Below are 12,417 nucleotides of genomic sequence, written 5' to 3'. Positions count from 1 at the left end.
AGCTAGCCTGCAGGTCCTCTTACCACAAAAAACTTATCAAATCTACATGTAGATACTACATGTCGCTAATACTTTACAATTGCCGTTATCATCAGAACCCAGGTTATCTTTGATTGGTCTTGCATCGAGTAACGGAGACAGAAGATCCTTTCATTGGGGAGTGAAATACAAAGCCTTGCCTTTATGTTAACCACCCCCCCACAACCCACCCACCCACCCACTGCCTCCCAAACCACCTTCGGGTAAAAACAAGGAAGCTCCTATTCCAAAGCATCCATTTTAATTAAAACGAGTGAAGCAAACATCAGATGATGCTTCGGCGTATCGAATGTAGTTGGGGGTGGGGGTGGGGGCGTGCATTGGTGTATGTGTGTGTGTGTGTGTGTGGGGGGGGTGTGTTCGATGTCCTATGACCTTGTTTCTTCGTTTTAAGCCATCTGTTTGCTCGCTGTCAAAAGCCTCTTTGGTGGCTGTTTTGGCCTTGCCTCGCCTTGCCTTTGTACTTCCTCTATGCTTAAGGGATATTTAATCTAGGGGGCTGATACCCGCTGGTCTACAGCACCTCTCAAACAACAAGAGCATTGTCCGCCGCCGTAGAGAGTATATCCATTGGGAACTGTAAATTAAGTTACAAGGCACACACACATACATTCACATACACATACACACATACACATGCAAGCACATTCTTACATACTCATCTACACATGCACACGCGCACATACATACAGACACACACGTACTCACACACACATACACACACACACACACACACACACACACACAGACACACTGTTATTCACTTTGTACACCTCTCTCTCTCTCTCTCTCTCTCTTGCTGGCTTGCTCACTCACTTACTCACTCTCACACACACACTCTCACACACACACACACACACACACACACACACACACACAGAGGACACCAGAAATGAATCGAATAAACCTCATGCAGATCATAAGATGTCTCACAAGCCAAATAAAGATTTTTGGCAGTTTCCACAATCACAGAGCAGTGTTTTATGTTTATTTGTTTGTTTGGTTGGGTTTTTTTGTTTTTTTTGCATGACTACACAGGTGCTTTTTAAATTGGCAGCCATCGCCTGGCAACGTGGGATGCCTTTTAGCCAAGGGGGCAGAGGGGACAAGGCCCAGTGAAATGAATGAAGTCTATGTAAGCAGAGTCCTCACAATTACAGGCAACATGCAATCCGCCTCATGCCTCATCTTATGATGCTTTTCATTTTTAAGATGACTCATGTGATGTTCAGTTTGATTCCAATATACTTTGACCCTCTGCTGGAAAAGTTTACAGCAAGTACAATCCTTAATATACAGTTTGCACAGTCTCCTTCTCAAATAAAACTTAAACACAAGACAGAGAGAGAGAGAGAGAGAGAGAGTGTGTGTAATGTTTGAAAAGTTTATCCCTGATAGACTACATACTACATCTTTGAAATGTTAAATCTTAGTGCTGAGTCATGCTTATTCATTCATTCATTCATTCAGTTATTTATTAATTATTTTTATCTATTAATTAAATTAAACTTTCTTTTCTTTTTTTTGTTTCATTTCAGGAGCATGGGCCAACCTCCCGACGCACTCTCTCTCTCTCTCTCTCTTTCTCTCTCTCCCTCTCTCCTTGTTGTGCATGCATTACTCTTTGGTGCATCTTGTGCAGACTGTAGAACGATTCTAATTAGATCAAAACGAGTTCTCATAAAAATACGGCTTGTGTGACATGCTGATTGGTTTAATGGGTCTCGTGATATTTTATGGCTTATGCTTGCATAATGACTGCTCAGAAATCAGCTCTCAGAAATTCCGCGTAAGAATGCAATAAAGTAACGATGCTACTGGAATTTTGAATATAAACCAGCCCAGCTCAAACGCTTCACACTGCGCGAGCATGTTGAAATATGCAAAAGAAAAGGAAAAAAAACAAAAAAACAGCTGGGATTCCCAGTGTTTTGAATCTCCTCCTCCAGGAATGGCTTTCCCATACTGTTTTCTTACACATCAAGGGGAAATCCTGGCATTTGCCCTTCCCTTCCCCACCCCCCCCCCCCCCCCCACCTCTATAACCCCCCCCCCCCCCACCTCTATAACCCCCCCCCCCCCCACCTTCATCAGCATTTCCTCGGGGAGCAGAGGCTCCATAGACCTAGCATATGGGTTTAATGTATAATGCATAGGAGAAGACAGAGAGCCAAAGTCCTATTCTTTCCGTGGTGTGCAGAGGTTGGAGCCGAGGAAAACTCTCCCCTGCGGTAATTAGAATAGCTAATGGCTCTTTTTAAGAAGCATGATTGGATTGCTTTCAGTTCGAGCGCAAAAAAAAAAAAAAAAAAAAAAAAAAAAGCCGAACGCACTGGTGCCGTTTCATTATCTTTGCCCCATCTCCTGGGCGAGTCCTCCGCCGCCACCGCTGCCGCCAAAACAGCTGTCACTCCCAACGAGTGCATCCTCAGCCCCCACCCCCCCGACCGACAAAACACATGTAGGAGGGGACGTGTTATTGTTGGGGTGATTTTTTCCATGACACTACAAGTACAGTACTCTTTTGATCGATCAATAACCAGATGAGAGAGAGAGACAGAAAGGGGGAGAGAGAGAGAGAGAGAGAGAGAGAGAGAGAGAGAGAGAAAGAGAGAGAGAGATGCTCATGGCTGCAGTATTTTAATACCAAGGCATTTCTTATCATCTGAACATTGCATAGAGCTATTAATTGCCACCCCATATCCATGTCTCACATGATCTGACCGACCACAGTTTATTTACTTGTTTGTTGTGTATGTATATATGTATTATATCTGCATATATTTATGAACAATGGTGAGTTGATTGGGCAGTATCAGTGCTACAGAAAAAAATGACCAACAGTGGGACATTTGAACCTTGGTCTTAGCAATAGGCTTCCACTAATCTGTTTCATAATCTGTGTTAGAATTAATCTCCCCACTTTTTTTAAGCCATGTACGTCATACAGTATGATACGTTTGTAACATGCTGTCTTACAAATATATCTATGAAATCAAAGCAAATGTAATATCTCCCGTGGGGGTGGGGTGTGTGGAGGTGGGGTGAGGGGTGAGGTGGGATCTCACTAATGATAATAATCATAATAAAAATCCCCACGGATCATCGGCGTTCTCCATAGTTCTCTGCGAGGATTGGTCATCCACTGGCACAGAGCCGGAGTCGTCACGAGGAGAAAACATCATATCCATTACTCACTCTCTCCATCCCATGTCTCCCTGCAGCTATCCTAGACACACGCCGGTCTCCGACTCGCCGTCAGCGTCTGCCCACACACAGCAGCAGCAGGAGAGAAGCCCAGCCGAATGTCCTGACGACGCGTTCAGTCCTCGCAAAGTACACGTGTTCTCTGGCGGACTTTTTTTTTTTTCCATTATGCCGCCGATTCCAGCCAGTTATAGACCCACATCTAAACAAGGTCACGTCCGTTTCTTAAAAAGTTGGCTTTTTTTGTTTGTTTTGTCAAGGCATGGTTTACTGATACGTTCTAAACATTTCCTTAGAGCGACCGTCATTGATTTAATTTGTAGTAAAAAAAAAACTGAACTAAGAAGGTAGACCTAGAACCTAAGTCCAGACGGTCTTATGAATGGCTCACGTCAAAGGCACGTCTGCATCCATTCAGTGAGTTATAGTGGATGGATTTCTTCCTTTCTGTCTTTCTCTAGAAACAGTATGTCCAGCCATGAGTCTTTTAATGAGAGACAAACGTCTTTGTATCTGAATGGTAGTCTGGGGAGTTATATCAGGAGAATGGCCCCAGCATATATTAGCTTTTTTTCCCCCCTCTCTTTCTAACCGTCTCAGTTATGCGGCTACATGACTGACATAAACACTGTAATGTTGACTCGCTGGGAAAGGTTAATGTAAAATGCAGGCAAAGGCCAGCACGAAGATTAAGTGGTATCGAAATAGATTCAGTGCCATTATTTGTTTTGGCCACTGCACTTAATCTTTACAAATGAGAATAAATGCCATTTAACATAATGTTAAGCAGAGTACCAAACCAAACAGAAAATCTCATCAACTAGATTTGCTTTAAATTCATCCAAACACCAAAGACCATTAAATAAGCCAATAAGCCTCTATATCTTAAAATCTGAAAACAGTCTGAACCATCTGATAGGAACTGCATCTTCATGAGTGACTGAGTTTCTTGTCAAAGTTCCACCCTGAACCAGTGCTGCTAAACTAACAGTTCTCAACTCACAGTTCTGCCCGGCACTGCTAATTTTCCTCTCTCTCTCTCTTCATGTTGGAGTCAGGTGTAATGAGAGAGTGGCTAATCAATCATTGGTAATTGTTCAGTTATCAAACCGTGAGAAGGAGAAACAGGACCAAATTTGGAGTCGGAGTTGAGTACTCTTAGTCCAGACTGAGGGATTCTTGAACCGTTTAAGAATGAACCTCAACTTTCTGGAATTTTCCAACAAGACGAAGTGTTGATGAGTTCCGGTTCGCCCTTCTGGAAGAGTCTTTGAATCTACTGAGATGCTCTTTTCGGTTGTACACAATGCCACAGCGACCGTCTTGCAGTTTACGGTTAGCGTAACTCAGTGATCGTGACGGTTGCTCTTCATTTTCTTTTTTGCTTGCAATTAATAAACACCGCTTCGCATGTAAGACATGTAAATCATATTATCGGAAATGTTCTTGCATCTTGAGGTCCAGTTTCCAGTGATCAGTTCTGACCTACTTTATCACTGAATCCCTGTAGACTGGACGGTGCATGTAATGCTGGAACCCTAATCACATATGTTTATATTCCCTACATGCTGCGAAGAGCAGGAAATCTGGAATTTGAATTTTCTATTCTCTCTCTCCTCACATCTGCTCTCCCATGTCTAGCCCGGGGTTGATGTCAAAAAACCCACTGACCCCTTTTGAGAATAGCTTCCGCTCCCATGAAAAACAAAAGCTAAGCTGTTATTTGGAAGTCTAACATTAACAACTTCTCATAATTTTATAAACATATGGCACTCAACAGCGCCTCTGAAAAAAACCCCACCACCACCGACAACAGCAACAACAACAACAACAAAAAAAGGATTTTCCTTCATTAGGAGTAGCAGCACGTAATGTTTGACGGACAGCACAAACTGTTTGAGTGACAGTTGTTTGACGACCAGTTACCTGACCTCTCACAGGACTGTTCTGCGTTCCAAACTGGGGGAAAGCAGGTCACACGCCACAATGGGTCGCTAACTTTGCTTGTTTTGTGCCAGTAGCTTTAACAATTTTTCAGGCGAATATGCTTTTTGCATATGATGTGATTTGAAATGGGAGTAGGGTGAGGCATTCCAAGTATACTGGGACCTCCCTGCTTGAAGTATGTTAGCAGGCAACAGCTGAGAGAGAATGTGTGTGTGTTGGGGGGGGGGGGGGCAGTGGGGAGAACGGGGGGGGGGGGGGGGGGGGGGTTTACTATTGGCCCCCACAAGTGTTTCTACCATCTGTGCCGCTGAGGGACATGGTCCAGATATTTGCCGCCCACCCCCGTCTCCCTTCTGACCATTTCCTGTACACTCGCCACATTGTCACTGGCTTTCTCTGGAAGAGACTGGCAGCGTGAACAAATGACTCTTGGAGTCCAAGCCACAGCTGGTACACAAGTGCGTTTTAAGTGCATAGAGTGCTTTTGTCAGAGGCAAAGAAAAGAAAAGAAAAACAAACTTTTCTGTGTCTTCTATTTACGTTTGTCTTAAATGTATTGTCAGCGATTTGGTTTTTTTTTTCTGTAAGTCTTTTAGTTTCATTCAGGGCATGCTAATTAGCGTTTTGGTACGGAGCATCGTGATTTTCCATAACACTCATCGATGGATTGTAATAACCTATTGTATAGCTATATAGTTATATAACTTATTTTATTACTATATAACACACTGTATCATATTGAGTCGTTTTACGTTCAGCTTGTATGTGTTTGCAGACAATATAACAGTATTATTTGCTCCTCTCTATATAAATGATTTGTTAAATTTGAAATTTAATTAAAATGGGGTGTCCAGTTAATATGCAGCGATGTTCTCGGTCTCCGGGATAACGTGCTGAGATACTTGTCTGCCATTCTCGTCACTGTTTTCTCCGTCTGCATATTTAATAAGGAATTTCCCAGGTGGCACCAATATTTGTCAGCGTGTCCACGGGGAGCTCTTCTCACCAAATTAGCATAATAATTCTCCGATACGGTTCCTGAATTCTTTGTTTCTACCTTTTTCATCTTCTTTTGTTTTTTTTTATTCTTTTCCTCTTTCTTTTGCGCTAATAAACACTATCTTATTTGCATATACCCAAATGCACGCGTCTTTTCTGAGCAAAAAAGAGCACGAATGTAAATTCAACGCATTTTCTCACATTCATCCATCACCACACCCTGATGTTTGTTACGCGTGCATTGTTTATATGGAAACATATTGTTGTTATTTTAGCACTTTTTAAAAAGTCTTTTAAAATCAGGTACTTAATTCGCTATGACTGTCACCATGTCACCATTTCACACAAACGTCATCTCAAACTTGTGCATTTAATGAGACTGTGTAATTTAATTAGCTCTTTGTGACATGCTGATATCATCTTTACACTCCCCAGGCGTTCCTTTCTGTAAAATAACATATTTAATTATTCATTTTTTTTCTACATTTTTAATCAACTTGTCGATTCAAATCAGTGGTCTCCCCAACTGACAGCTGAATACAGACCCTTGAAGAGAAACTCATTTTTTGAGGAGAGACTTTTTTTTTTTTAAGTATTAGCATTTCACGGGTATGAGACTCTACTCAGTGTTTTCATGCATTTATTTATTTATTTATTTATTTATTTATTTTAAATTCAGTTGAACAAACATTGCTGCAGAGGCGTTAAGGCACTGAAAAGTCAGGGTAACATCATATTTCATATTTTTATAATGAGATTTTTATCACTATTTTCAACATCCATCCGGTTAAACTGTTCATTGTTACACATGAACATGGATCATCAGTTGTCAATGGCTCATTCTGAGCACTGCTTTGAAATTCTCCCTGCATCAGTAGGAGATCAGTATAAAATGATCTGAATGATGAAGGGGGGGGGGGGGGCCCTCTAACACTCCAGAAATGTCGCTCAGAGATCAGAGTGGTCATGTTATTGACAGCCTGGACACATTGCTTGGAGTTCTTACACCGAAAGTGGAGAAAAATATGTCATAAACACTGACGGAGTTGCTGTTGAATTTTGTGGAGAAAAGAAGTGCTTTCTGAGTGTGTTCTGTCTTACACTGCTGTAGGGAGAGACAAACAAAGAAAAACAGAAACGTCATACGCTACTGTTAATTATGACCGACAGAGAGAGAGAGAGAGAGAGAGAGAGAGAGAGAGAAAGTCGGAAAGTTGGCCCCGGCTCCCGAAACGAAACAAAAAAAAAAAAAAGAAAGAAAGAAAGAAAAAGAAAAAAAAAAAAGAAAAGGCAGCTTGATTTATGGACCTTCTCTTTTGAGGTGAAGGTTGTGTAATGTGTACTGGCAGAGCTGGAGGTTTCTCCACTCCTGGAGAAGCTTTGTTATTTTTACTTGATGTGGAGAGGAAGAATTTCCAATACAGATTCCACCCCAGCACACCTTACGCTTTCAAGAGACCACCTTAACTCAATATGCATTCCTTCACGGTCCTCTTTCAGACACACACACACACACACACACACACACACACACACACACACACACAGTGCAGTAACAGTATATAATATGTGCACATATATAATATGATATGTTGCATGCGCACATATATAATACATATGTACAAGGCACTGTACTCCCCAAAGTCCTCAGATTTTCTTTTTCTTAGTTTTTTTTGCCTGTGTAGTTGACCTGAATCCATAAAAACTGGATGAAAACTGGAATATGGAATATATTCTTTTTAGGAAAGTTTTTTTTTTTTTGGAAATGTCAAGAAAGAAAAAAAAAAAAACCCATTTCTGAGAACAGCAACTTTTTTCTTGTTTTTTTTGTTTTGTTACGATGGTTCACGATGGTTTAATAATGTGGTGTGAGGATGTCAAAAAGAACTTGCAGTTCACTGGATAAAACAGACACACATCTCAGGAGTTCTGCCCCACCTTTTTGGGTTTTTTTGAAATGCGTCTGGGGAGGCTTTGCAGTGTAAGCTGAGCTTTACATAGACACTGGGTGATGTTTTTATGTTCCTCTGCACCCAAACAAAGGCCTATGGTGATTCTGAATGAGCATATATATCCCTGTGGAACTCTCTGAGGAATTCTCTTGTTAGCATTGCAGGTGTCTGTCAAGTCGATGAAAACTCCTCTCCCTTAGGCCAAGCACTGTATTTCTTACCCCCCCCCCCCCCCCCCCCCCCCCCCCCCCACACACACACACACACACATACATAACCAAAAGAAGGGTATATAGTTTATTATGTTCAAAAGAAACTTAGCATATTTGAAATTCAGAAGCTGAAAACACAGAGCAAGACCATCCTTGGGGGATTTTTGCTGAGAATACGGCAGTCGCCGCTGCTGCCACCACCAAACACAAACAGAACAAAACAAAAACAAAAACAAACGAAAAAAAACCAACAACAACAACCTTAAAGGAACATCCAGGCACTGGAGTGTGTCTGTATTTTGATTTGAGCGTGAGTGTGACCCACACAAACAGTAATACCACTGGCAATGTTTGCTTACAAAGGGGAAATGAATCCATTTTCATCTAGATTAACGTTCGTGTAACACATCTTGAACAGTAGTGCGTGAAAATATTGTGGAAATTCTGCCTTTTTTTATATAAGGGAATACACCAGGTCGACAAATTTAAATCCAACATAAATCCAACAGCTGATGACTGACTTTTCACCTCTCTGTATTTTGACAGTTTTTCCATACAAATTGGCCATTCCATTTCACCAAATGTTCCCTGATGAATTGAAAACACACAATAAAAGACGCCCCCCCCCCACCCTCCCCCTTCCTCCATTCTTGCCTGCCGAGGAGCAGTGGGGGACCTGACTGCACTGTAATTGCAGTTACCCAGACAAAGATTTGCATGTTTGGCTTGAAGAATTGTAATCAAGGTTAAATGGGTTGCCAGTGACTTTGCCAGATTTCCAGTCGAATGCCAATCGTCGTTGCCGGGTTTTTTTTTTTTTTTCTGGCAAAAATCTAACCTGGCCCATAGTCTGGTGTGTCATGCACCAGTGCTGAGGTGAAAAAGTAAAAAAAAAAAAAACCCTTTGTAAGAAGAATAAAACAGAGCAAACATATTCCAGCGAGAAGGAAAGAAAGAATAAGAAATGAATTGAATCTGTCTCCTCATCCTCCAGTAATGTATATGTTGTTAATGAATGGTGTAGTCACTGTAATACGTCTGACAAAGCCAACACAGCGTACCCTGATAGTAGCTATGAGCGAATCCCCATAGGGGATTTCAAAATAGACATCATCACCTCACTAAGTGCCTCTAGGCTTTTGTGTAGAGCACGTGACGCTTAACAGAACCCAGGAGCACCTTTCAGCACTCCATTAATCAGGTCTGAAAAGGCAGCTGCAAGTTCTCTGCTTTATCCTGAACTTGCTGTCGCTTCAACAGGTACCGATCGGACTGGTGTTCACGTTCTCATACACTTACAACGCGCTACGAGGGCAGAATGCCATGAGGAAAGAAACCCGCTGCACAGAACTGATTCAAATAAATGGATCTGTCTTGGATGTGAGAGAGTAACCTAGTTACGTGGACATATGTTAAGCTAATCTAAGTTAGAGAGCGAAAGACTTATTATTAAAAAAAAAAAAAGAAAAATTCTAACATTTGGTGAGCCTGTAAGAAGGCTTCTTTGCCCCGTTTTGCATTTTTCTCAAGTACATCTGTGAAATACTTCACAGTTGGAAGACATTTTCTTTTGCCACGGTAACTATGGAGATAAACAAGATTGGTATGTCTGTGCGTCCCGATTGGCGAGAGAAATCCGTGAGCATATCTTGATTGGTGGGGAAAGCTTTGTTTGCCCATTTTGATTGGTGGGAGGTGACTTTTCCCAAACCTGTTTCAGATCATTAATAGCTCCTTTTAGCCTGGGTTTATTTGCCATGATTTATGTAGCTACGTAGATGGATCGCTACTCAGAGACGGCCGCTATATAAAAGCCCATTCTGGAAGTGTTAGCGCTACCCAAATATTTATTCTACTTTAACCAAACTGAACATCATAGTGTTTCTTACTTCCTTCGCCAAATACTCTGAAGGCCCCTTGTGTTTAAAAGGTTGCCCTTCTCATTTTGTTTATAATAGAACTGTAATGGTAGTGGAGACAACTGTGAATTTGAATAAAGCCCAAGGATGTTCTGTGAGTCATTCAATGATCATGAATTTGATGGAGTGAACCGCATTCCAGCTCGCAAGTGACCACAGGCAGAATGAATGGAGTCTTTTTCCTTGTCGTAAACAACCGATATCTTGTGGTCAAAGAGGAACGATGACGAAGAAAGAAAGAAGGGAAGAAAGAAAGAGAGAGAAAAAAAGAAAGAAAGAGAAAGAAAGAAAGAAAGAAAACAAGTCAAGAGTGCTTTTTTTCATTGTATAATTGCTTGAAACCTCTTTGTAATGTACTGGCACAGAAACTGCTGGTGTTTGTTGTTTGACGACATTATACATATCATATCTGAGCAGTACTGACTAATTATTACTCAGCTGACCTCAGTCAACTAAATGTGCGTGCGTGTGTGCGTGTGCGTGTGTGCGTGCGTGTGTGTTGGGGTGCTGGAAGGGTCCTGTAATACACACATAATTCGCTTAATAGGTTTTTACGACGCTGTTTCTCAACATGGAGACATTTCCATTACCGGGAAAATTTCAGTATTTTGTCAAGGAAGATTAATGAAACTCCATATTAATAACACACAACACATCGCACTCAGAAGATGACAAAAAGCATCCAAGAAGAGGCATGTGAGAAATGTGTTTTCTCTTTCCTCCGTTCCCATCCCCCACGCCGGTTAAATGTGTAACTGTAGGTGGGGCTCCCGGGGCTCTTGTCAGTACTGTATATTAGATTATGTCTGCAGGCAATGCACCTGGGTGCTGCTGACGAAAGCAGCAGACGCACTGACAGTATTTATGGTCACTTTGGGGTGACCCCAGATGGCTGAACATCTTTTGCATTTGTCTGGCCCATTTAGCTCAAGAGTCCTTATTACAGGGCTTGGCAAACTGTCTTTTGTCCTCTCGCCCCAAACACACACACGCACACACTCAAAAACACACACACACACACACACACGCTCAAACACACACATACGCACTCACACACACATACTAACAGACACTCACACCCAGACACACACACACACACACACACACACACACACCACAAAGCTCATTACATTGCAAATGATTTTCAGGAGGAAATTAAACATTAGGGGTTTGGTTGTCCACACAGGGCTACTGGATAACTGGCCACAGACTCGAACAAAGCCAAATCAAAGGGGAGACAGTTGCAGCACTTCCTCTCTGTGAAGTCTAAAAAACAGCTCCTCCTCCATGTCTATAACGACAATATTATTCTCTGTTGAATGATACAGGAGAAATCTAGATTTTTCTCCTAGGTTCATTCAATATGATTTATTATAGCTGTAAATTAAGTTTCTCTGACAATAACTCTATGGGTCGTTACTCTTCAATGCTGACCTCTTATTGAAAGGTTAGAAGAAAGAATTCTCATGCAACCTTAAATGCTTACTGAATACATCATAATACCACATCAGAACGATTGTTCTTCAGAGCAATGAAGAAAAAGAAAGGAGAAAAGCCCACACCACACACCCACCTCCTCCTCCTCTCTCTCTCTCTTTTTATTTCATACCAAACACAACCAGGATCTCTAAGGCAATCGTGTTTTCAAGTTCACTACTGTTTGGGAAAAATGGAATGGCATTTTTTTTCCCCCCTCTCTCTTTTTCTTGATGAAACCACATTTTCCTGATTGAAGTTTATGATGTTGGGGTTAGAGGTCGTTTCCAATGGCTCCGGGCTGCTCCTAAGGGGACAATAAATCAAAAACCGTGGCTATAAATGAGGACAGCAGAATTTCTCAGCGTGTGGACAGGTGTCTTCAGCTCTACCTCTTCCACAAGACAGGGGCGAGGGGGTGGGGTTCAAGGTTGAGGTGGTCGCCTGCGGCCCTTTTGTGAGGGGGTTGGAGGGTTTCTGAGAGAACAATGTTTTTTGGCATTTGCTGACTGCTGTACATTTTCTGGTGTAGTCTGTGTCCAACCCTATTCAATGGTATTTTTAGACCTGGTAATAGAATTCAGTACTTCAGAAATAAAATAATTTGAAAAATAGTAAAAACAAAGAAAATCTGAACAAGACAGATGGGAGAAGCTCCGAATTATT

This window comes from Chanos chanos, chromosome 14, assembly GCF_902362185.1.
Source record: "Chanos chanos chromosome 14, fChaCha1.1, whole genome shotgun sequence".
NCBI classification, from domain to species: domain Eukaryota; kingdom Metazoa; phylum Chordata; class Actinopteri; order Gonorynchiformes; family Chanidae; genus Chanos; species Chanos chanos.
This window is presented reverse-complemented; position numbering follows the sequence as displayed.